Here is a 27,044-nt window from a genome sequence, read left to right as displayed (position 1 = left end):
GTTTCGTATCTACACCATTTTCAACAAGTCGTTACTACAACCGAGCTAAAGAAATCGACAAAAACTATTTTAGAGAAATGTGTTTTCGTTATTTGAAATTGGAAACAAACTTTGAGTATTCTATGATATTAAATTTTTAATTTTTATATAAATTTATTTACCTATTGAAGCCTAATTAAATCTATATTATTCAATATATTAATATAATTAAGTAGGTTCAGCGTAAATTTCATAAATTAAATCATAATAACCTTATGACCTCAATAACGCCGGGTATTATCGGGTCAGTCCAAATTAACTTTATATGTGAACTTTGACAATGTTTGACACATTCATGTTTAAAAGTTTTTGCAAAAAACTCTGAAAGGGGTTCTGAAAATATCAGAACAACATGAAAAATATCCACAGTTTCTTTGAGACTTTCGCATCGTACTAACAAATATATTATTAAACGGTGATTAAAGCCAACTTATTTTTATTACAAACTACGGCCAGAAAAGAGTCAGTTTATGACCACGGGAATTTAAACTTAGTCTAAACCTCAAGCAAAGTGACTGAATGAGCCAGAGAGTTAGTGAGAGAGTGAGTGAACATCTGGACGTTTAAACGTGTGAGTGATCGAATGAGTGAAAGAATGCATTAATGAATGGTGGCATGAATGCATTAATAAATTAATGAATGAACTAATAAATAAGTAACTCAATAAATAATCAAGCAGATACATTTTTTTATGATTTTCTTATAGATCAAGTGAAATTGGAACTTCAATCTTTTTCTCAGAAAATGGTTTAGGGTGAGGGAGAAATTCAATATTTCTCTTTTAAAATCTATGTTTTCATTGGATAAAATTTGGCTCAAATACATCTTATACAATTCAGTTTCTCACAAAATAAAGTATAAAACAGATTGATTCTTCTGAAAACTCTTATCTTCGAAATACATTGGCTCGGAATTTCATCTAAGCATACTCAAAACGTGATATGATAAAAGTTTTATTTTATATATTTAAGATAAATTATAAACATATATTTCAACTCGCGTTTTTTAATTTTATAGTATAAAAACTTATGAAAGTTCCTTATTAACAAATGGAAAGGAATAATATTATATCCGGCTTCATTTATTAGTAGCCGCAAAACCACGTCATCCGACAGAAAATATCTGCGACCGACTCTTTCAACCACACCAACAGTTTAATTTTGCATAATGATATCCGTTATAACTCGGTAAACTATTAGGTACATATACTTATATATTATTAAAATAAAAACTTTATCCCATGAAAACAACGTAATGCTAAATACACAGTACAATGTACCCTACATTTCGGAACCTATTTGACTAAACTGCAAGGTTAATTTTCTTAAACCTCATAAAAGACGAAAACTTATGTTAAACACTGATTTAAATATATAATTATATAAAAAAATGTTTATCAATGTAACCCTTACATAAAATTTCCCTGAGACGTTCTCTTTTTCTTTTTGGTTACACAATAAAGCCTGCAAGGACTCAAATGTTCGAATTACATATAAATGGGACCGAAATGGTTTCATACATTCTCGGGCCTAAATGTAAAGAGACGAAAATAGTATCAATTGACCGAATCAGACTTTATCAGTCCCTTGATAAAGAATCATGAAGTTTCGGTATTCTGAGAAACACATAATAAGTGATTTAGAAAAAGTGATCTCATCTCACAATTTCTATAAAACAGCAAATTTCCTATTTCGTTGTTTAAGCAATAATGTTTGTTTTTTTTATATAAAGGTATATCTTGACTAGCTATAGTATACAAGGAGGATTGTAGCGAACTATCAAGGATTTTTTTTACGTAATGTAATTAATAAGCGACGAGTGACAATGCTAGTTAGTTAGTTAGTTGTCGATTTATTAGTATTTAGTTATCTATTTAGTAACCAGAAACTAATATTAATTCAAAATAACCTGAAAAAATAAATATTTCTAATCAAATAAATAACAGTGTATTTGGGACATAAAAAGGTAAGTTTTCACTTTTTTTTGTAAAAGATAACATTAAAACACCAAAAACTTTTTATTTTTATTTTTCACATAAATTTTGAGGTTATGTGAAAAAAGTGTAAATATAGAAGTTTAAGATCTTTATATTACCTACAACTTTGTCATATATCATTTTTCATTGGGACTTTTAGTTTTGCTGGAAATCGAGAAAATCCATTTTTTACCCTTAAATACCTACCCCCATACCATTCCCAACCTCAGATCGCCCGTAAATTATTTTTCCTTTAATTTTTATAATACGCCCCTCCTTTCCTAATGGGTTTCATCCTACTATAATTTTTATTTGTTTTAAAAATGATCGAGACTGGTCTATAACAAAAGTGAAGGAAATCAATGAAAAAACAAAAACAACTTGTTCCATTTTTAAATAATACAACTGTAACTACTTTAAATACTGAGTATATTTTTTCCGATTCTGTAATCAAATAATAAAATCTATTAAGTCCGAAAACTATCTCTAAGCTTCAAGATATACATAAATCTGCGGATTTTTGGTATTATAATAAAAAAAAATGACACATTTACAAACGATATCGTAACCATTAACATTTGAACCCATAGCTTTCCAAATTCTTCACAAAAATTATATAAATAAAGAGCATACTTTGATTATGACATTGTATTGTAAACAATCCATCTTTCCCCTGAAAACTAACATGATATCTTTTATGACACGATATTTCTTCCTACAGAAACTCATTCAATATCAAACGTGACTAAGTTTTAAAATTCTATGCGCAATAAACTAGTTTCTGTTTGCTGCAGTATATTTGAAACAAAAATCATATTTCAAGGATACATTTTGACTGAAAATCGGTTTTGAAAAGGGGCGTCCAAAAGTAAATGACGTAGTAATAAAATCTGATTGCAATCTCGTTCACCATAAATAGTGATTTCTTTTCGAAATATATTGTATGTATATAGCAGTGCTATAAGCACCAACGATGGATGCAACATAACAATACTTGTGGCTGTCATCAATTATCATGAAAAGTTATTGGTATTGATAATTATTGTTATAAGTAAAACGAAATCAAAGACTGTTTAAAAGAAGAATAGAACTTTGAAACTTTCACTTTGGTATAAATACGACGGTTGGGATCACTACAGTTCAGTGAGTGCGGGCCATTGAAGAATATTATTATAAAGAACCTTCAATAAATACAAGAATATTTAGAAGAATTGAAATGTCATTTTGAAATATCAAAGAATGCGTTCTTTGATGAAAGAAGTGTCATTAGTTACGTCTCTCTCTTTAGAAACAACAAATTTTTACTAAATCAAATATTATTTGTTTTGTAATATTAAGTACAAAGGTAATTTGATGATTTTTCAATTATAATTTTCAGCACACTTATGACTATACGTTTTTTAAAAAATCGAACATTCAAAAACAAGAAAAGGAATGAAAATTTTATACATTATAAGAATTATAAATTAATGATCTTGATTCGGTGTAGTGCATCGTTTTTTTTTGTTCACTATGTTATTCTAATAATTTCAGTCACTTAAGTTATGGTTATATTTCGCTTTCATATCGGGACGAAGATTTTCAGCTTTTCTTATCTCTTCCAAAAATTCTGAACCACGCTTTCTATCTGAGCCAACTGGAATAACGTTTCACAAAGTATAGTAATCAAACACGTAGTATCTAGATAAAACTTTTTAACAAACAATTTAATATTAACCTTTGACCATACGCATATTAGTAGAAATTTGAGTTTCGAAATCCAGCAAAACCTATTTGTCATCATTCGAAAACAACTTATATATTTGTATAGTAGAAATTCGGAAAGTTTATTTAAAACATTAAAAGGAGGTTTTTTTTATGAGAAAGGTGGCAAACGAGCAGATGGCCTACTTGATACGACACCCCCAACATAGATGTTGCGGATGCGTTGACAATCTTGATTGTTGAGGAAAAGGAAGGGGTGGGAATAAGGAAATGGCAGGTAAGGGTGGGAACAGGGAAAGGGCAACCAGCTCTCTCACTCATCGGACGAAACGCGGCCATTAAAGGCTACTTCACGCCGATCTTCTGTGAGAGGGTGGTACTTCCCCCCCGGTCAAACTAAAACAAATAAATTGTTTTGTAAAAATCAATAGAAATTTAATCGATAATTAAAACGCTGTTCATTCTGTTTTCACTTTTAAATGAAAAATTTAAGGATAAAGCTCGTTGAAAATAATTTAAAAAAATAAAATGGAAGTTACGATTTAAAAGTTGGATTTGAAATAAATTAAATTGGACGAATTTATGGCCTGATTTGTCCTCCCATATAAATTTCTCTACATTTTCGTGGAAATTTCCATTTTGTGGATTACTCAAAATGAGATCATTCTTTCTACAAAAAAACACTTTTTGTAAGAGTCGATATCAACATTGACTTTGTTTTAAATTCAATAAATAAGTACATTTCTATGAAACTGAACCAAAAACTATCTATTTTTTATTACAGAAATATTTAAATTGATTTTCGTTTCAATCGGGTTCAATGGCAAAATTATTTTGTTCCCAATACTGACGTTACGTATTATTGTCAAAATGATGCATATGAAGTCGTATTGCATTTAAAGCAAACATTACTATAGATTGCAATACCAGTCCAATGTCCAAATATATTACTGAATTCAGTGCTTATTAGTATTTCGTGTTTGACGGCAAACATGGAGCTAGTATATGGGATTTTATTTAAATTTATTCAAATTCAGAATAATTTATACACCACGATCGTGTATAAATATTCCCGCTTCCTGGCGTCTGTGAAACATTTAAAATGAAGAATCACATACGTAAGTATAACATTCATAACAACAATATCAAAAAAAAGTATTCTAATTTTGCATGTGAAAATAAAACATAACATATGTTTTTGATTTATTTATATATTACTTAAATAAATTTCATCGATACTGCACGATATTTAAGAAGATAAGTAAAACTTAATCTTTATTTTTAATTTCAAACTATGATATTTTTTTAATGACGCAATAAATCAATTAGATTGTTTAAAATAAATCCCATATTTTTGTTACTTTAAATGATACTATATATTCCCTGTATCACGTTGCGTATTACTTTTTTTAATAAAAAAAAACCCTTAAGTTTATATAAAAGTATAAATATATGATCTATATTAATTTCAATCTGATCATAACTCTTAAAATAATGATATTGCAACAGCAACTTTCACCTTAAGTAATAAGTTATTTAGGATTAGTAATAAGCGCTTGACTTAATATTAAATTTTAATCAATAATTGTCTGATAGTTGCTAGTCGCTGTAATCTCATTTAATTCCCTCTAATCTGTACTAACGTGTTAACTTATTTCAAACAAGTCACATAATCCAATACCGATCCGTACGACATCAAAGTAGGTAGGTAGTAGGTATAGTCTTTCTTCAAAGTTATGAAAAAAAATGTATTTTCTAAACTTATATATACAAAATATTTCAACGTTAGAATTTAACTGACCAATGAAAAATAATGTTTAAAAATAAAAATGACTTAAAACATAAATAAACCTAAAAAGTGGAAAATAAATATACGCGACACACAGGAGTTTAATATAACGATGCATAATTGAACCTATTTTTTAAAAAGAAACCAATAGCTACTGTTTATGAGACAAAAATAATAGTCAATTATAAAAAGAATACTCTAACCAGACAATATAAGACCTTAGAATAATTATACATTGATAATATCAGCTTCAATTGATTTAGACATTGATGGAGACCTATACCTAGTTATTGTCTTGCTTCGAACCAATTTCGTAATTATTTAGTCTTTCCTTACTTACTGACTGGACTCCATGAAAATACATATTATTTTGTGATAAATGAATGTATTTATTACTTTTCCTTTCTTATTTGACGTAGTATTTTAATTGAAACATGTCTTATCTTACCTTTTTAGGTTATCACCTATGATATGATATAAATTTCAATATTTTTCGAGTGTCTTTTTTTTGTTTTCCTTAATTTAATTCAATGAGTAAATAAAATGATTTATTAAAGTTATGAATAGTAAAATCAAGTATAAAAATAATAAAAATATATAACGTTTTATTGAATTGTACTGGAACTGGAAAAGTAAGTATATTTTTAAATTATTGTGACATCGACGTTTTTTCGTATTATAATACATATACCAACTTTTTACGATTTTGGTCGGATTAGTAAAATTTCTCCTTCTATAATTCTACTTCATAAAAATTATTTAGAATTATTAAAATTCAACAATTCATGCGTCACGACTTATCTTGGGTTTAATCTTGAAACGTCATATGATGGATTAAAGGGGATTAATTAAAAAAATAATATATAAATGATTACAGAAATGTATATAAAAAATTTAAAGTTGTTTGTGACACCCATCATATATTCGAAACGATCTAATAATGACTGATCTTGTATCACGCATGATTATAAGTTCATATATGATATCTATATTTGTACGTACATGAAAAGAAATATAAATATGTATTAACATTGAAAAAATTTGAAAATCTTAACAATGAAAAGTATGCTAGTTATAACGATTTTATAACAATATTTCTATAAAAGTTTTTTTTTTTCTGTAAAAAAAATATTTTTTTCTCCTTTATCTGTTATTTTGTTTTTGGATAATTTAAGAGCACCCTAACCTACAAAATTCATAAAACCACTGTTAATCATAAAACTAAAAATGCAATTGTTTATGGGTCAAACAGCTCCTTTGTCAGCGTACTCCCAATTTTTTTATTAATTCGTTCTATACCTAAAAACAACCATTTGTCTGTCATACTTTCATATGTTTATGTAAAGACTAAAATAAGAAAGAAAAAGAGCTGACCTGCCATCCGGAGACATAGCACTAAAGAAGAAAAATAAGCATTTTCAATATAACTTTGATCGTGGTAAGTAAAGGAAGTACTTTATATCTGCCATCGGTAAGCTGTTGTCCTGTTTAAAAAATCAATTTCTTCCGATGGTATTACTAATGTACAGTTTTCGGATTTTCCTTTTTTTCCTGTACCACAGGTTATTGCAAATAAAAAAAATATTATGTTAAGTAAATGAAAAGTGCTTTAAATATTTAGATTTTATATATTTGTCTAAGTTATATAATATTAACCTAATAAAATACGGTTTTATGTTTAGTTACTGAATCTATTTGTTTGATATCACTAAATCGTGGCAACATTTAACTATTTATAAATAATATGATTTCAGTAAAAAACAGTGACAGTGAAAAGACATTAAGAAGTAACAGATAGAATAATGGAATAAAATGAATAGTCCCATAAAACTAATGAGAATTTTCATATTGATCGTATTCTGAAAATGTCACTGACATTCAACAGTTATAACAATCCTCAATTACACAGGACTGATACGACGTGTGACGGCTATAGAAATGACATACACTAGAGGATATGAAGCAAAATGTCCATTATACCTTCGATATTCGTGGCCATTAAACACATTTATAACAGCGTAGTTATTATTAATTTACAAAGTTTTTCATGAACAATCGAAAGAACTCCAATCTAGTTGTAGTTTTGAACTGCAGTGCAATTAAAAACTACAACTGGATTTTCCACCAAAAACTATTATTGTTGTAAATATTCATTGGTAAGGAGTTTGTAATGCGCACACCAAGACTGTGTTATAAAAGAGAATAAACCGATATCTAAATCAAAGTATCCCACGGGGCCTTTAATCGTCCATTACATTTCCATTTCCTACTAATTCTACTTATAGTTTTATCCATTTTTATATATGTAACCATTGAATTACCCTTGTTATTTATTTTTTTCTAAAAGACGTTTATATTTATTTGAAAATTTTTTTGCAAAACTAAAAATAAATTATATGGAAATTATTGTTTAAGAAATTTTACCTTGCAATAAGTTAATTAAAACAAATGGCGTAAATCTGTTGTTTTAATAAAAATTTCTGATTTCAATTGTAGTTTTAATAAATGCAGAAAACATTCATATTTCAATAGAATTTTATCCTCTTCGTAGTATTATGTAATTCGTATGAATACTGAAAGACGGCTGGATATTCCTATTCCGTGAATCACTTTACTTATATGAAAGTCAGTCGATAACAAACGTGACTCAATTTTAAAATTCAGGTCCAATAAACTTGTCTTCCTTCTTGGCATAAAAAATTCTTTAATCACCTGCGGTAACATATAATTTTATAGTAAAATATGTTTTTACACTCTCAATTTTTTTTATCGAACTTCTCAGTAACATGATGAAAAAATAAAATTGTGTTTTTTTTTAATAGAATTTTATGATAAAATAATATCACTTCGTTTTTTTAAAGAAAAAATGTAAGAAAAAGAAAATGTAATACTTTATAATAATGCACTGTAACAAAAATAATAATATTTCATCCCAATTTCTCGAACTACGAACTCCAAATAAATCTGCAGATGACTAATGACTGCGAAAATTCACTTAAGTTTCAAGTAAGTTCACATTAATTTAATGAGGTGGAAGAAGAACAATGAAGATGATTTGAATGATGTATGATTTGATTAAAATTTGGATTTCTTTTTAAATAACAGAACATTCGAAAACATTTTTTTTTTTATTTATGCTCACAAAAGTAATGGATGCTTAAAGAGAGTCAAAGCCTTGTGTTTGATACCAACAAAAATGAAATCCAAAATCAATTCTTTAACTAAAACTAGCATATTTACTATTATGCTTTAACCTATTAATTTTTTTTTTATCAACGTCTACTGAAAATAAACACAAACTAGACTAACACTAAACTAAACTGTCTATGTTTAAGTTTTGACTTTATCTGGAAGTAAACTTTTTAAACAGCAAAATTTATTACTTTTGTGATGTATATAACGGCTTCTAAAGTCGCTGCAGAACTACCAATATTGAGCTCCAAGGTTGACTAACGATATTAGACGATTTAATATTGTGTATAGGTATTGTCTAGAATTTTTTTCAATTATATTATAGGAATCGTAACTAACTAAAGTAACTTTCAAAGGTTTTTTGACCAACACTAATTCCCCGTTGGTTCACCAAAACCGATGATGATATTGGAATCATATACGCATATCAAAAAGATTACAATATTTGTGAGAACTTGTGTGAATGCTACACTGTCAGTTGATGCGATCCATTGGTCTCGGTACATTGGCCGGCCGGCTGAAATATGTTGGACAAAAATTTTATACCATGCGATAATTTCACAAAAGTAGTTTAAGTACAGGAAAAAGTTACCTAAAATATAAAAAAAAAATCTTGGAATAGTTTATAAAAAATATGAAGACTGTAATACGTAAACAATTTAAAAGCCTGCTATGTGTAATTACGAATGTTTAAGTTGGCGTAAAGCCATAGAACTGAAAAGAATATTGTTATTATATTATAATATTATTCGCTTCCCTCTGGCCGAATTGTCTTTCAGATGGTCGTTATTTAAATATTATTAGAAGTTATCTTTGTCTAGAATTAAACATATAAAGATATATTTTAATAGCTGTTCACCATTAGTTGTGTATATTTATAGATAATTTTCCCACTTATGTTGTTTTAAAAGAGAAAAATTAAATCCGAGCTTCAAGCTTTAAGAGATAATTTTCCCATCTTTGCCAGTACTCAATTAATTTCAACATAAAACTTATTTTGTAAAGACACGATTCTCTTTTCATAACTTTGCCTGGCTTCCTCTTTGTAATAACTTTCTTTGCGCTTTTTATTTAGCTACAAACGTTATTGAATCCATTAACTTATACATTGTTAAAGAAAACTAAACATGAAATTATATAAAAATATATTTTATAACCTTTTATTAAGAAATATAATTTTCTAAACATTTCCCCTATAAAATTATGTTAATTATTTTTCATTGAAAAAAATACAGGTATTTTTTCCATGTTCAGGTAGAACCTTTGTTACAATTTTCTAAGCAAAATACGTAAACAATTTTTGACATTGTGAAATCTTTAGTAGCAGGTACAAGAGACTGCAATAACGAAATAGGAAACACCAATCTCGAAACCCGTTTCACTTGTTATTTTCCATTTGACAATCTGAGGGTAACAGATAAATTTTTCCCCCTTATTTCACGTTATGACATAAAGTCGTAGGACAAATAAACTTGTTCAATTCTTAACAAGGACAACGTTAGGTACACTATCCTCATTAAGAATGAAACGTACAGATTTAAAATACCTACGACTTTGAAGTTTGTATTATAAAATGAATGTATTTTCAAAATAAAAATATTTTAGCAATATTTAAGTCTTATTCACTAATTTCATTTAATTGATTGCTATATTTATTATTTTTCAATATCATCATTACCTACAGCAGTGATGTATAAGATTATTTATATATAAGTGTTCATTTACATAAACCTATAATATAATATTTTCATTTTTTTTATTTTAACATCGTCATTTCTTTTTCGTTGCAGTGACCGCGTTTATGGCAAGATATGAAGGATAGTACTGGGTGAAAAATAAGGGTTGCCACTCTTTTAAAACAAGCTGTTACATAAAACTTGACTGCTACTGTGGCTTTTCATACATTGAAAAAACAAAGATTAGAACAAGAGGTATAAATACAAGATACAAGAGGAACAAGATACAAGTAAAGATACAAGAGGTAAAAATATAATATGTGAAAGCGCTGAAGACAATGTCCAGATAACTTAAAATATTACCTTCTTTTGTAATAAACGGAAATTATAAAATATACTACGATAAATATTGAAAGTGATGAATAAATTTCTAACGTCATCGAGCTATTTAAAGCCAGTAACGGATGTTTTCATGTTTTCAGAAAAACAAAAAGATTCTAAATAAATTACTTGCAAAATTTTATACATTTTGAGAAATTAATCGAAAGTTGAAACAAGATTTTTGGTTGATGAAAGATAATCAATTCAGTTTTTTATAAATATACCAAATAATAAACTCACAATAGCCTTTCATAAGTAAATTATATAGATTTACAAAGTTTTAATTATGTTCGGGTCTTCATTAAAAGTTTAATAAATCCCAATTAGTAATGCCTGTTAGCTAAAAGCGAGTTATAAATTACTATACAATGAGATCAATGTTGTTATACTAACAAGGAGATCAATGATAATGACATATAATGTTCCTTGACATTTTCCAAACCGTTAATATCGTTATTTTAAAATGTTGTATTTGGGAAATTTAATATACACGTAGGATAGACTTCGTATTTAAGATTTTTTAAATACATTTTAAGGTTTAAGTTAGCCCTCATTAACTGTCCGTTCGGACAGTAAATGAGAGAGGCAAGCTGAAAATTTTAAACTGAACTTTGTTTTAGGACTCTCGACATATTCGTTTAAAAGATATTTAGATATATATAAAAACATATTTATAAAAACAATAAAGTTAAAAATTTTGAACAACATTAATTAGTATATAAAAGATTTACACATACTAGAATTTGTGTGAAAATAAGTGCAATAAGGCCGATCATCCAGCTAGTGTAATAACTGCGACTGAATATTATAATGTAATTTACAGATTTGAAATCATAGTTTTACTTTTATCTAACATATGGAGCCTAGAATTAGATAGGATTTTTACAGGCAAGTTATTCACAGGCTGCAAGTCATCTAGAGGACTATAGAGATGGACATATCAAGTATTTTTCTAAATCGCGAGTTAAGAAACCTAGACATCCGAAAACGAAAGAGGCTTAACGATATATCCAAGGTAGTAACTCATAGAAGAGAAAATGGGCGGGCTACATATATCGCAGAAATGACCCCAGATGGGGTAAAGAGATGCTAGAATTTGTCATAAAAGTTAGTTAGGCGGCCAAAGTGATGGAATAAAAATCAGGTGAACGTAGCTATGAAGGGCTGGATAAGAAAAGCTGAAGGGTGAGCTGGCTGAAGCTGATTAGAAGAGGCCTAAATTCAGGTTAAGGTAGCAGTGGACTGAGAAGATGACAAATAGTGGAGAAAGACGGAAGATGATATAACTACAATAAAAATAAATAATTACTGAAATAATCGTGTAATTTATGTACCTATTTTTAATTTATGTTCTTTTTTTATTAGCAAGTACTTAAATTCTCGTTAATATTCTATAAAAAAGTTTTTTTACGTTAAAACATGAAATCCAAGTGTTAGTGCAATATGAAATGAAGATTGTTTTTGTTAGGTTTTTTTTTCTGTGCCAATTCACTGAAAGTAATTTAATTTTATACACGATATATTCTCATGAATTATTTATTTGACTTTAAGAACACTTCACAAGTCTCATTATTTAATATAGTAGTTTCAACGAGTTCCATAAGAGATATTGATGAAAAATTTATATTTTGGCTTCTTAAATCCATTGTCGATATGAATGTATGTATTATGTGTAGCACTTGAAAGATAAAAAATGAGACTTTATAAGTTATTGAAATCAATGGCGAATTATTTGTACATTCATTTATTTTTTATGTCATGTTTTGTCAAAGAGAAACTGAAACGTCGTTACCAGCGCTACTTCCATCAAAATGTAATAAACAGATTTTAAAGGACAAATTTTTAAATTTTACCCAATAACTGTGAGTTATTAACGTTCAAAACTTTTTTATTATTGGTTATACTAAAGTCCGCTTTTTACGACTATTATATGTTTTTTTTTTTACTTCAACACCAATATTGATTTCATTTAAACATTGAACTTAAAAAACTGCAAATTCAATAATTTTATATCTCATATCGTTTGGTCACAATTGTAGTTTTTTTTTTTTTTTGGAATACAAATTCACCGTAAAATTTAATATATTAAAGTCAATGTATGTCAAAGTATCTTAATGTTAGCTTATTTAAAATAAAATATCAAATGGTTTGCAAAATGGGAATACTACAGAAGGAACCTAACTTGCCAGTGTGAATATTAAAACTGTGACCTATCTCTGAAAAGACGACACATAGAAAACAAACTTCACTACAAAAAGCTTCATCCAATAAAATATTTGTTAAATATATATTTACAAATTATTTTATTTGATTTATTACAGTTTGTAAGTTGCTACGTCTATTGTATAAATAAAAAAAATCCTGAGTGGTTAAAAGGAAGGTATTTAAAAAAATGTGCTTTCATTTTTGAAAATATATTATTCCACATATGTAGATTGACAGTTTTATTTTTATTTCACTTCACATTCCGATTGACGGAATACTTGTCGCTGGTCAATAAATTTAGAATCTAAACAAGTTGTAAATTTAAAACACATAAAAATATTTTTTGCTTTTTTTGTGATATTAAGTAACAGCAATTATATTAAAATATTTAACTTGAGGCTAAAATGATTTAATAACAATGAAAAATTATCCTTGCTGTTAGGTTAGTGTAACCAGCTATATATCTCATTAGTACTGAGTTTATTTTTATCTCAACAGATGGTAAAAATCCTCCGGATGATCTTTTAAACACATTTGTATTTGTCTCTGCAAGAGAATGTTTGCATGTTTGTTCAAAATGTATCAATACAAAAAATACAAAAGGAATCAGGTCAACATACGCTTATACTGAATTTTTAAATTAAAATTATCCTAAGTTTAAATTAATTAAAATAATACCGACCTAAAATAAAATCTGACTAAATAATTCAAGCAGAAAAAATTGTATTCAGATTCATATTGACACCTTTCTAAACGATTGATCATAAAAGATTAATAAATCTACAATAATTTTTGGCATGGTTAGATGCTTAGAACTGTATCCGTCAAACACAGTAATATCTTAAGTGCTTTAAATATAACATCTTCAATATCGCATGCCGCAGTACAGTAAGTAAGTCTGAGAGTACATCAAAGGCTTAAGAGTAATTTAAATGTTAGCCGTCAAATGTATTCTCATTATCTTTATTAGTAAATAAATCTTAAAACTTTAGTTAAATATTTAATACTTTTATTCAAACTTACTTCTTGTAGCTTCTTATTAGCACTACTTAATAATTTTTTTGTGTAATTTCAACTTTTTCAGACAGTAATATTAATCTCAAAATATAATAGAACGTTTCGTAGTTTTAAAGAGTAATTGCACCGCTTGATATATTCAGCACTTAATTTGTAACAGGAAATCACAATTCTCTTAACTGAAGTCACTTTCTATAATACGGAGTAATAAGAGGGACGAACAAATCCTTTGATTTCATTTGTGTTCGAGAGAACAGCTGTCGCTGTAAAATGCCGAGGTCATTACAGGTACGGAGGAAAACTGAAGAAGGATAGCAAGGAAATATTAAAATAATTAGTCACTTTTAATGAGATCTGGGACTTTTGCGAGTATTCATTTAAATGAAACTAATATTTTTCGGATTACTACGCGTATTTTATTATTTTGCACGCAAAAGGAAGGCCAAACTGACTGATAAATAGACGATCAAACACAGATAAAAAGGAGTTCAGTTTTTGTCGAGATAGGTATTGTAATACGAAATATTTTTTTGCTTCGTGTTAGTTCAAATTTTCGAAATTTTGTATTTTTATGTTATTTGCTTGAAATATATAAAAAAAGCAAAATATGAGTTACGCATCAATGTATAATCTAAATGTTGTTAAACTGAATTTGCCTTAGTGTTCACATCACACTAGTTTAGAAAACTAATAAAGAAAGAAAGAAGACACGTCATTAAACTCGATTGATTTAAAATTTATTCACAAAAAATATATAAAATATTGAAAGGAGCCGGTTACGCTATGAGATTTTGCTCCCTTCAATTTGAATTTTGTGCTTAAATAGAATGACCTACTTTAAAGATATTTACCCCAGTGACAACATGCAAGTCAAAAGCACTTTCTACATTTTTGCACTACAACTGCCTTTGGTATAATGTCATTCATATATTTTTTTTGTTTTGCTTTTATAATTAACGTGAACTGTTATTTGATGAATTAAAAGATTTTTCGTGAATTTTGATATAAATCGATACTTTAGAATATCGGTCAATTAGAATCAAATTTCGAATATAAATCTTTATCGATGTGAAACGGAAGTTGGAGTTGAAGCTTAATACTTTTTAGTGAAAAAAAAATACGTTTATTAAATCATTTTAAAACTCCAAGTCCTTCACCATGTAAAAGATTCGTATAAGATTGGATCCCTTTTTATCTTCTGTTTCTTTAAAAGATAGGAATATTATATATCATCTTGGTTTTGTAGTTAGAAGTTAGTAGAGAGTTTTTTTTGGGAAATTAATTTTATTTACCTAAATTTCTTTTACAAATAATCAATTAACATTATAACCCCAATTGCTATTATATGGCAATAAATTAAAATTATATAGACTTTAGCCTTCTGTGAATTCTTATTGATTACTCTAAATACTAACGAGTTCTTTGACACTTTCGTCACAAAGATGGATCTTCTGAAAAATATACGCACATCCGTCAAACATTTGCTAGTTCAGTTTAATAACATAATTCTTGATAAATAAAAAAAAATATGAGTTATATTCTCATTGTATAAGAAAATTAGAAAAAACCTTCAAAACGTACGCTTTAATAAATTAATACATTGAGGTACGGTAATTTTTTACAATTCTTTTGTTATTAAAGTAAGCAATATTTTATATTCCAATTACACGGACGTATGGATTCACTGAATGGTACTTTGAGTTTTGTATTAAGAATTAGTCAACTGTGGTTTCAAACAAATGTAATGTGATTAATTCAAAACTGTCGCAAAAGCATTTTGAGATCATATCTAATAAATTGCGATATAATTAAATGATGGGCATTAAATTTGCTTCATAATTTTCGTTACATTATGTTACCTTTACAGTTTAACTAATAAATTATTGATTTAATGACGGATCCTCTAACAAGCAGGTTAAGTTTTGCTGATTTAAATAACGCTTCTTTCTGAAACCCTATCAGTATTAAATTACTAAATTGATAATAACACCATAAAAGTAAAACGTCATACCATGGCTCCTAAGTCGGATCTTTTTCTTCTTTTTGGCGTTTGTCCCATCTTATGACTAATTTTCTCCGAATTTTCGTCTTCCACTTCGCTCTATCCTGGACATAGTCTTCCAGAAGATCGCTCCTTCTCATGTCTTGTTTTACAACACTCAACCATCGTAGCTTTGGTACTCAGGTGGTCTCCTTTTGACATGTCCATACCAGCGCAACCGATTTTCTCGCAACCAAACCGCAAATTTGCGTACGCCAAGTCTACCGCGCACAAACTCGTTATGGACCTTATCGAGCCTGGTCACTCTGCACATCCATCGCAGTATTTTCCATTCGGCTACGTGAATGGAATCAACATGCCTTTTCAGTCTCACTTCCAAAGGTGAGAACTGGTCTTATAAATTAGATTGTATCTCTTGCCTATGTTTCGAGACTTAAAGCCTTGCCATTTAGTTTCTTAGAGACATATGAAATCCAGCCTGCGGCGTTTAAATAAGTTTGCGAGTTCTTTTGTCCGTCCCGTAAGTTTTCCAACATTTAATGAAGTGAAGCGGACCTTCCTTACGCGTTTTGGAACTATCTTCTTTATTTGGATCCGTCCGTGATCTAGTAGCCCTTGTATACTTATCGCAGATTTATATGTCTGCGCGCCATATGTCTGCGCGTCGTTATGCGGCGGCGCCCTATTCATACTAGTATATTCCCTTTGCAATCTTTTTATGACAAATTGACTGGTTTGGGTTTTCTAAGTGCCGACTGTCATTTGACGCACTAAACCTACTACATGACTCCTAAATCGGGTACGTTTGAATAATGCTTATACACTGGCTGTCGTGTCCCTAATTTATATAAACTGACTCATAACTTACGCTTAGGCCAAGTTATACTACATACGAAGCGTTTCTCGTTTGTCAGTCAATAATGTACCGTAATGGAAAACTGTTAAGGCTCTGTTTGTAGTGTGACGATACATACTTAGAATAAGCATACTGCATATAGAACCATAAATTTACGATTAACGATTGCATGTTTAACACATACAAATGTGACTAATACAAAAATCTTAATTTAAATTATAAATACTGTAAATTTTAAATATATAAATTACTAATGGTTATAGAAATTTTAAAATATATAATACTTAATTTTGTCTTGGTTTTGCTCATAAAAAACCAGCGAGTCCTCTAATCGAAGCAACAAAAAGTGAAATAGTAGTCTTTAAATTAAAAGATATTTTTCTATTTAGTTACAAATCATTATATCTTTCAGTTCTAATATTTTGAAGATTATTGTGGTATGTTTGATTTCATTTGAAATATTCAAGCAAATCAAAAAATTAAAAAATTTCACGCTTGATAATTCAATTAACAAAATACTTATAGATATTCATTTTACTGGCAAAACAAAGATAAAAAGGTTGTATAAGCCAATATAATATTTGTATATTGAAAAATGTTGAAAATAATATAACAGAAAGAATGTTTTATATGCAATGTGCCACAGCTAAGAATAAATTGTCCCTTTCAAATATAAAATTCGAATCACACTAACAAAACCCTCAAACAACGGTAATCTCTGTTCTATGTTTAATATATCATGGTTATAAATATACAATTTATATGGCCTGTCGATAGGACTGGTTTTTTTTTTATTAAATGCTCATTGAGATCAGCTATTTGAGCACAAAAGATTATGATTAGATACATAACACAAGAACGTACTTCATGAAATTATTAAATACAGTTCGTCATAAACTATAGTCTATAATACTAACCTGACAAAATCTAATGGCCTCGACAATATTAATACATCATGAACTATCGTCGGATATAGGGTTATACGTCATCTTTGGTACCATAAATAAGGTTATAGGAAGCTTTCCGCGGTTACATCTTTTTAACACGTACCCTCCGAATTCATCTTTACGACTTTAGTAAAAGGATGCTTTACAGAATTTATTAACACAAAATTGTATGCGTTATTCTTTTTGACACACGTGTTTGTAGAAATAGATATATCAAAACGAATAATTTTCTGCATTGGATATTTCCTATATATGGTTTAAATGTAGATTTATAATGCTCCAATCGATACAATTTTGGTTTGAGCACGCATGCACACACGCTGCTCATTAATGTAATCTAAAGTAGGTTACTTACACAAGTATTAGAAAACATGTGCAAAGTAAAAGTTAAATTAAAATTTGTTCTATCTGTGATGATTGCAGATATATACATATAAGAATAGTTATTTCCTTATTTGACCATTGACAAATTGAGAAATAAGCTCCTAAGCCGCCTTAAAAAAAAACAAACCTAACATCGTCAAGTTAGTCCTAATATGAAATAATAAACAACAGAATAAGCCAAAGCTGTGAAAAAACTTAAAAACTAGGTATTTATTTTCACCCGCTGTACTGTCCGACACTAGAATTTGCTTTACAGACTTTTTTAGCATTAATATTCAATAACCAATAAAAACCATATTGAGATTGATACACTACACAAACTTGGAATCAATAATTTCTGTTCCAATTACTCTCAGATTTTTATTTAGGTAAGTACTCATTAAGCTAATTTACGCTGACGATAACGAGTTCAAAGCCTCTATGGCATAAATAATGTTAATGAAACTGAAGTATCTCTGATTTCAGGTTATACTACTTATGGATATTTCATTAAAATATCATTTCATTGCAAACTTCTCTGATGTTTGCGAATATGGAACTTATTGGATAATTAATATTTTTTAATATATAGTTTTAAAATATGACCTAATTAATTTTGATTGATGTTATTTAAATTTTTCTTCAGTTTAAATTTCCATTAACAGGTAGCGTAATATTTTAACCAGTTTTTTATTTATGTTTAAAAAAAATACAAAGTATTTAATAAACAATAATAAATTATGATTTTCTAAATCACAACCTGCATAATTAATTAGTTGTTAATCAACCTGCATAATTCATTAGTAGTTAATTCTACATAAGCGATGGAAATACTACTCAAATTGTATTTGATATCTGTCAATTAAGTCGTTAATGTATATTAATGCAGTTAATATTGTGCTTTATTTAATACACGCTTCAATACGTTTAACGCTTTGCTAGTTTTATCGAAAGAATATATCAAAAGTGAATATCGTTAAAAAAAAAACAAATAATAGGAAACGTCATATTTTCACGCAGAATTTGCCACAAGTATAATAAAAAAATAATCATTGTAATTTATCTCAAAAAATGCGCTTTCAAAATGACAGACTAAATTTTCATCAACCGCCTGTTATTGACGGTAGTCTATCATCGCTGGCTTTATATGGGGTTTTCCAATAGGGACGCTTGAACTTTGACAGCTGATTGCGGCCATGTTGTTTGAGTGACAGCTGTCAAATGCAGTGTGTTATATTCATTCCGTCCTCCCAAACCACCATGGCAGGTTACAGTGTCGAACAGCACGTGCAAATCATAAAATTGTTTTATGAAAATGGGTCTTCAGTTCGAGCAACGTTCCGCGCACTTCGCCCGTTTTACGGTCGCGATGATCGTCCTGCCGAGTCGACTATCCGTCGATTGGTGGACAAATTCGAGTCAACCGGGTCAGTTAACAATCAGCCGGTTCCCGTGCGTCAACGTAACGCGAGATCTGCCGAGAATATCGCCGCTGTGCGCGACAGTGTCCTCGAAAACCCGCGGCAGTCAATTCCGCGTCGCGCACAGGAACTCGGCCTTTCGCAGACGACAACTTGGCGAATTTTGCGTTGTGACTTGAGCCTGCACCCGTACAAGATCCAGCTGACCCAAGAGCTCAAGGTTAATGACCATAGACAGCGCCGTGTGTTCGCTGACTGGGCATTAGAGCAGTTGGAAGTTGACGCCGATTTTGGCAAAAAAATCATCTTCAGCGACGAGGCGCATTTTTGGATGAATGGCTATGTCAACAAGCAAAATTGCCGTATTTAGGACGAGACCAATCCACATGAGGTTCACCAAGTGGCAATGCACCCGCAGAAAGTGACTGTTTGGTGCGGATTTTGGGCCGGAGGCGTGATTGGTCCGTATTTTTTCGAAAACGATAATGGTGTGGCCGTCACCGTCAATGGTGAGCGATATCGGTCGATAACCAACTTCTTTTGGCCTGAAATCGAGAATATGGATCTGGACAACATGTGGTTTCAACAGGACGGCGCTACGTGCCACACAGCACACGCTACGATGGAAGTTCTGCACGAGCAATTTCTGGACATGGTCATCTCGCGCGGAGGCGACGTGAACTGGCCACCGAGATCGTGCGATTTGACCCCGCTGGACTTTTTCTTGTGGGGTTTTCTTAAGTCGCAGGTCTATGCCAACAAGCCGCAAACCACCGATGCCCTCAAAGTCAACATACGCCACGCCATCGATCAAATACAGCCCGATTTGTGCGCCAGAGTCATCGAAAATTGGACCTTTCGTGTGCGCGCCACCAACCGAAGCCGTGGCGGTCATTTGAATGATGTCATATTCCATACATAATGGGGTCGATAGACCTTCCAAATAAAAAAAAAATTTCGCAAATATCTTTCCTACATGTATTTTTTTTTGCATTTCAAAGATCAAGCGCCCTTAATGGAAAACCCTATAGTTTCCCATATTTCTAAATTTTTTTTTTTTTAATTTATATCCATCAAGGTAAAATAATCATAGCTAATATTCTGGAAAAATACAGTGTTGACTTATGTTTTGTGCTAATGAGTCTAACTTCTCCAACAAAGTAATAAAATAAATTATTTTTAGCAGACCTTCCCATCCAAAACTGAAAAAAAGTTGTTTGAAGCTGCAAAAAATAATATCAACCAGCATTACAATCCCAACCTTAAATTTAAAGTGATCTTGTTTCATATAAAGGAACTGAAACATCGGAATTATGTAAACACAAAATAATAATAAAACGGGTTGCTACCCATCCAAAAAACTTAGTTTAATTTGACAAATCCTATTTTTTTACTACATAATGTCTTTTGGATGTCATCAAAACCGATACTATTTCTTTTTTAACGTCATCTTGTCACCACCATAATCCACTGTCCAAATTAGTTCCACAGTAATAGATGCTGTAGTATTAAAGAGGAATAAGAGTGTGAAGCTTGTAAATTCTAAACACGATCTGTCTTCGGCAACAATAAATAAATATTACATTTTTTTTGTTGAGTTGGAACTGAAATATAAAGAATCAAATGTATTGTATGTTTCCCATCCCAATAGCAATGCTTTTTTTATTTCTGGATAGAAATAAATAACAATGTTATTTAGACATGTGTTTATGTAATTAAAAAAATAAGTTTGATATTACGTCATCAGCTACAACCGTTCAATCAATCTGGACGTTAAAGGATTAAGAAACATCAACTGACATTTGTTGATTCATTTTAATCTGACATAATTTACTAGGAATTTTTTAAAATATATCTTATCTGAGCATTTCACGGTTAATTAAGATTTAATTTCACGGTTAATTCGCCTTGTTACGCAAATGAGATATGTAGTGTGTATTTTATATATATGCGTTTGCTAAGTATGGAAAAATTCGTTTATAAATCAACTGTAAAGATGACGTTTTTAAATCATTCATTTATATGATTTATGAATGAAGGCTTTTTTATATATTTTCTCTACTAATTAATTATTAACATAACACAAATAAATGACATGTACGACCTTAGCTCAAACAAAACGAAAAGCATAAGTGCAGATTTAGCTTATTTCAAATCTTAAGCAATTGCCACTCCTGGATAATGGGGCAATAACTTTTATGCCGACGATCAAATATCACTAAAGGAAAAGTTACTAGGAAGCTGAAAGTATTTTTAAAAAAAAATTGAATTTAAATTAGTATTATATTTTTATATTACTGAAACTCAAACTTACAAACGGTTTAATTACTTCATATATTTATAATAACTATGAACCAAATATGTAAAATATTCATAGTACATGTACGCTTCTATATTAAATAAACGTTGAAATGTACGCCTCCGAGGCAAATGTGCAATTTCAAGTGTAGAAAATCCAGCAGACAAACGTTTTATCTTGCGTTAAACTCGTATATTGTGTTGGCTGTGACTATGACACTTGTTAAAATATCTTGCACTGTTCACTTTTACAAAACTTGTAATGTCATAAGTTATTATCACACATTAATCAATTATATCTTTTATGTATTTGTATATTGATTTGAAGTTTATTTTTAAGTGGCTTATATCACTTAGTTGCTACATGTTTATACATAACTATTAGAGCCTGGTGTCGCTCAGAACAAAAACATTGAATGTCTATTATTAATATATATGTATTAGAAAAGTGTAATACTTACCAACAATCCATAACAAGAGAGTTATGGTTTGCCAAACATATTTCCCACGCAAAAACTATGAAAATATTTGCCAACGGAAGCTTCAGCTATTTAAACTAATGAAAAACATAACAGTTTTATCAGATACAAACAGTTCTTTCAATGACTTGTTTTAAACACGACACGATATTAATTGAATATATGCAACAATTAAATGCTTATTCTGTAGTCCTAACATTTTATTCTGGTGTTAGATACGAGTTCGGAACATAACTATAAAACAATCTGTCTTAAAGTGCGTGAAAAAAGCAAATTGGTTAAATAAATCTTAAATAAAATTCAAAGACAGAATAATAAATACATTACGTTTTCCTAAAAATCAAAGTGAGCATTCTCAATATATATATTTCTCTTTGCGAGAAAATTTCGATGAGTGGAAACGTAACTCTACCGCGGCAAGACATCGATAAGGATTTTCAAATGCAATGCAACTCAGGACAAAGCTAAATTTCAGTCATGAATTCTAGATACATTTTCTTTACAACTCTATATTTGTAAAAATATATAATACGCATAAGAAACGAGAGCTGGGAGGTAGGATGTAATTTTATATTAAGAACTACAGAATTTATAAAGTCTGATAAACATTTAAACCACTAGTAAGTTATACTTATATTATATATGTAAAGATCTGCACAACAGAGAAACTTCTTAGCATCTGTTAGAATTTCTAGCACATATTACTTCTCAACTTATTAAAGTATTTTACTACAATGCTGCTAACATTTCCTCTTATAATATACATATTATGTTACTGGAAAATTCAGTTGGTAATAACTCATAACACAAAGTTTGTAGTCCAACAGACCTACTTTTCAGATTACTATATTATATTAATAATATATGTCTAGAGTGTTTTATGTAGATTCTGAAAGGAAAATGAGAGTAGCCCCAACTCAAAGACACTAGGGACGTCAAAAGCCTCTAAAAGGAGGATAAGTCTAATTTCACCCCTGTGATAGCCTTCTGGGTCATCATATCTTGTTCATCGAGTATAATGCCGGTAACTGCTCCGTCAATCAACGTAAACATCTTGATTATGTATATTGTGTTACAGAGACAAGAAATCTGTACTGTAAAAAAACAAATGATTGTAAGTCCCAAACTCTAGGTTACTGAATAATAGTTTAAGCCGTCTGAGATTATTTTGTTATCTTTTAAAATAAAATTGAAACTATATAAAAATATTTTGAAAAATATGAAACCCGAATATGTTACAAAAGTAATATGTCGCCAATTATTTTCTTAAAATAAAATATTACCAATAACTACCTTAAATTACACTTTATTCTATTGCCTTCTTTAGCTTTCTGCTTAAAACTGATCATAACTTCCATTCTCTACTGGTTTAAGTGTGTATTGTTATTAAGAGAATTATCCCAGCTTATATTCTCAATGTATTTTGAAGAGCGCATACCAAAAATATAATCTATTTATCCAATTAATTACATAAAATAATATACGTATACAAATAAAATTATCGACAAAAACTCACTACAGTGTCATCACATAATATTATTTTCATTCGAATCTATATAATCATAGATTGCACCATGAGCACTTTCTTCTGCATGCGTTTTGTTAACGTTTTACTTAATATTCAGCTGGAACTAAGTAGAATACAACACAATATAATATATAGTAAGTATAAGGTTTAAAATACTACCAAGAGAAACACTTCTCGTCATATATGAAGACCGGAATGCCTTGCGACAGCAATTAGAACTGTTTATAGCCTCTAATGTATTTTAAAATATTCATAATATTATTTTTCACTTGATAAATTGTATTATCAGTTTTACTAACGTAAGCTTTTGTCAAATCTAAAATACTCAAAGAGGAAAACACCAGTAAATTTTGTTTACTAATGACCTAAAATTAATCTATAAAATGTAGCTCTATAGCTTTTTCCTAGAGCATAAATTTTGATATAACAACTATACAATGTTCAGACACAATGATTTCTTTTTATTAGACACAGGTTTCGGAATAAATTAACGAGGCATTTTTATTATTCCTTTTTAGAAGACTCATAAATACACAGCGGTCAAATAAAAACTTAAATTGATACAGAAGCGTATTTTTGCAATACAAAACTATACAAAACAAGTACAACTGTGGAGAAATGGACAGAAACAACATCTAAAAAGATGGGTGGTTAGAAAAGGTTATACGTTACATGCCATAAAAATCCGAGTTTTCCGCATGTCGACAAAATTACTAAGCTACGATATGCTTCGAGTAGCTATCTCTTATATTTCTCAATATAATAATAAACTTGTTCAAATCAAATAACTTTAAACTGCATCCAACAACATTTAACAATTGCTATTTTCGTGATGTTTTATATTTTCATCATAAGATATCTTTATAGGGTTATTGTTTTTGAAATATTCAAGCTAATTATATAAGGTGGCAACCGGAGGTTCCAGGAAAACTACGAAACATACTTATATGTATATTATAATAAAAAATTACATATTAAAACTTATAACCTATACCTAAGACTACATGATTGCCCCGATGTTAGGATAGCAATACCATTCCATAGCTTGTGTGGTATCGCGAATCTTCTGGTTCACACGGCTTGGTGTTCGTTCCGCGGAGTCAGCGGCGTCACTTGTTATATGATATTTTATCTATACAACAATGTTACCCCGGCGATGTTCATTTATTTTATAATATGTAGCGCGTACGTAACAAGCTCGACATGGTTTGTTTCAGATAAAAAAAATATGATTTCTGCTTGACACCTTGATACATTTATATTGTATATTTTCGTTATTTAGCGAACAAGTAGTAGTAGTAATAGCAAGTAGCTGTCTAAAATTACGCGAAATTATACTTTATATAAATCTAGGTTTATAACTATTAAGGTTACCTAATGATTATTTTATTTTATTTACGGACACTATTCAATTGAAATGGTAAATGAAACTATTTTAAATTAAGTTACAAGAGCATTCAATATCCCAGTTTTAATCAGCTTCAAAAAAACTTTCTATAAAGTCATATTGTATGAAATTCAACTTAGTTCATACGAGTTCCGGAACTATTTATATTATGATAACTTACACTTTCCACGAATTAAACAAGTTATGTAGCGTCTGTTATAATTGTATTTTAATACGGAATCGGTATTTCCTACAACTAAATCTATAAAAATAAACAACAACCAATTCATTTGATCAATAAAAGTGTAATCAATTCTCAAAATGAAAATTAATATAATATTTATATTTCAAATTTATATAAATTAAAATCGCAAAGAAGTGAGATGAGGAAAACCAGCACCATTATGTAATGGTACCGACGATCTATGATAGATACTTGGAAGGAGGTTTCAACTTGGTATAAACAACACACTATCAAGTATCAACCAACGTTCTTACGCAATGTTTCCACCTGATAACACAACTAAATACATCTCTTGTTACAATAAACTTATAGTACACAAATGTCATTATTTAAAAACTTCATACAATTTCACATTCATACATTAAGTCAAATCAGCTATTTTTCAGAAAGTTACTAACATGAAAGTAAAATAATTCACGTAATTTTGATAATAAAACATATTTATAAAAATAAAAGTTTGATCGGATCGCCGTATTCTATGGTGCATAGAAAAACTATCTGCCAAAAAATAGCTTTGCCTACAGCGTTGCCAATTACAAAAATGCGGTCACAACCGCATCTTAAATTTACGGTATTTTTAACAGCTAATTCTAGGAAGTAAAACTAATTTTACAGTTTGTTTCAATTATACTAGTTTTAAAGAACTTAACAAAACAGAACTACAATTATAACAAAACTGCTGAGAGCAAACAAAGAAATCTTAAGACGCATTGCGGAACAAAACCTGGTTCAAAGGATTTTTTTCCCACATCATGCTCAAAACATGCCAAAGCTTACCTCCCTTGTCAGAGCTGTTGAAAGTAATATTTTATATCCGAAATATTGAAATAAATAAGACATGTTAAAGATTAGACACGGAGTAACGATCAACATATCTGGTTTATTTAAAATAGGATGTCTATTTTAAATTTCACCGTTATCAGTTGAGAAAATTCAGAAAAGAGTTGCCTTTATCAACTTTTTTTAAGTTATTTTATTAGATTCATGTCATACAAACAATCGTATTTTATTTTACAGTATTGTTTATTGTCCCGAATGTTTTCTATAGTAGTCTTTTTTCCTCAAAGATAAGTCGAAATTGAAAACTCTTTTTGAAAAAAATCTAATACTACTTAATACTGCTCGTTAAACTCATAAAAGTTTTACTACGATGTTATTTCTCGCAGTTATTTTCAGAATGTAAAGAGGAATAAATGTACCATTTCAATGTTTTACATGAGTTTTAGTTTATAGTGTGTTTATAAGTATATATTTCACTTGAACGAGGAGATTTTCATGTTGCCAGGTCTGTGCACCCCACCCAAAGCAGTCCATTATACATGATACATAACATGATCGCATTACGTAAGTTGTAATATTGCAGTTTCTAATGGTTAAATTTAATACAGTAAAATGGACGTGCATTTAAATATACATTTTATTACTTGTGTTAAATAACACGAATTAGTGATGTACTATTTTCAAATAAAAGTCATCGCTCTGTGTCATGCAATAATATTTTATGTACTCGTATATTTTTTTAAGTTCTAAGACTTTTTAAA

Source organism: Danaus plexippus (assembly GCF_018135715.1).
Source record: "Danaus plexippus chromosome 3 unlocalized genomic scaffold, MEX_DaPlex mxdp_30, whole genome shotgun sequence".
NCBI classification, from domain to species: domain Eukaryota; kingdom Metazoa; phylum Arthropoda; class Insecta; order Lepidoptera; family Nymphalidae; genus Danaus; species Danaus plexippus.
Note: the sequence above shows the minus strand (reverse complement) of the source record.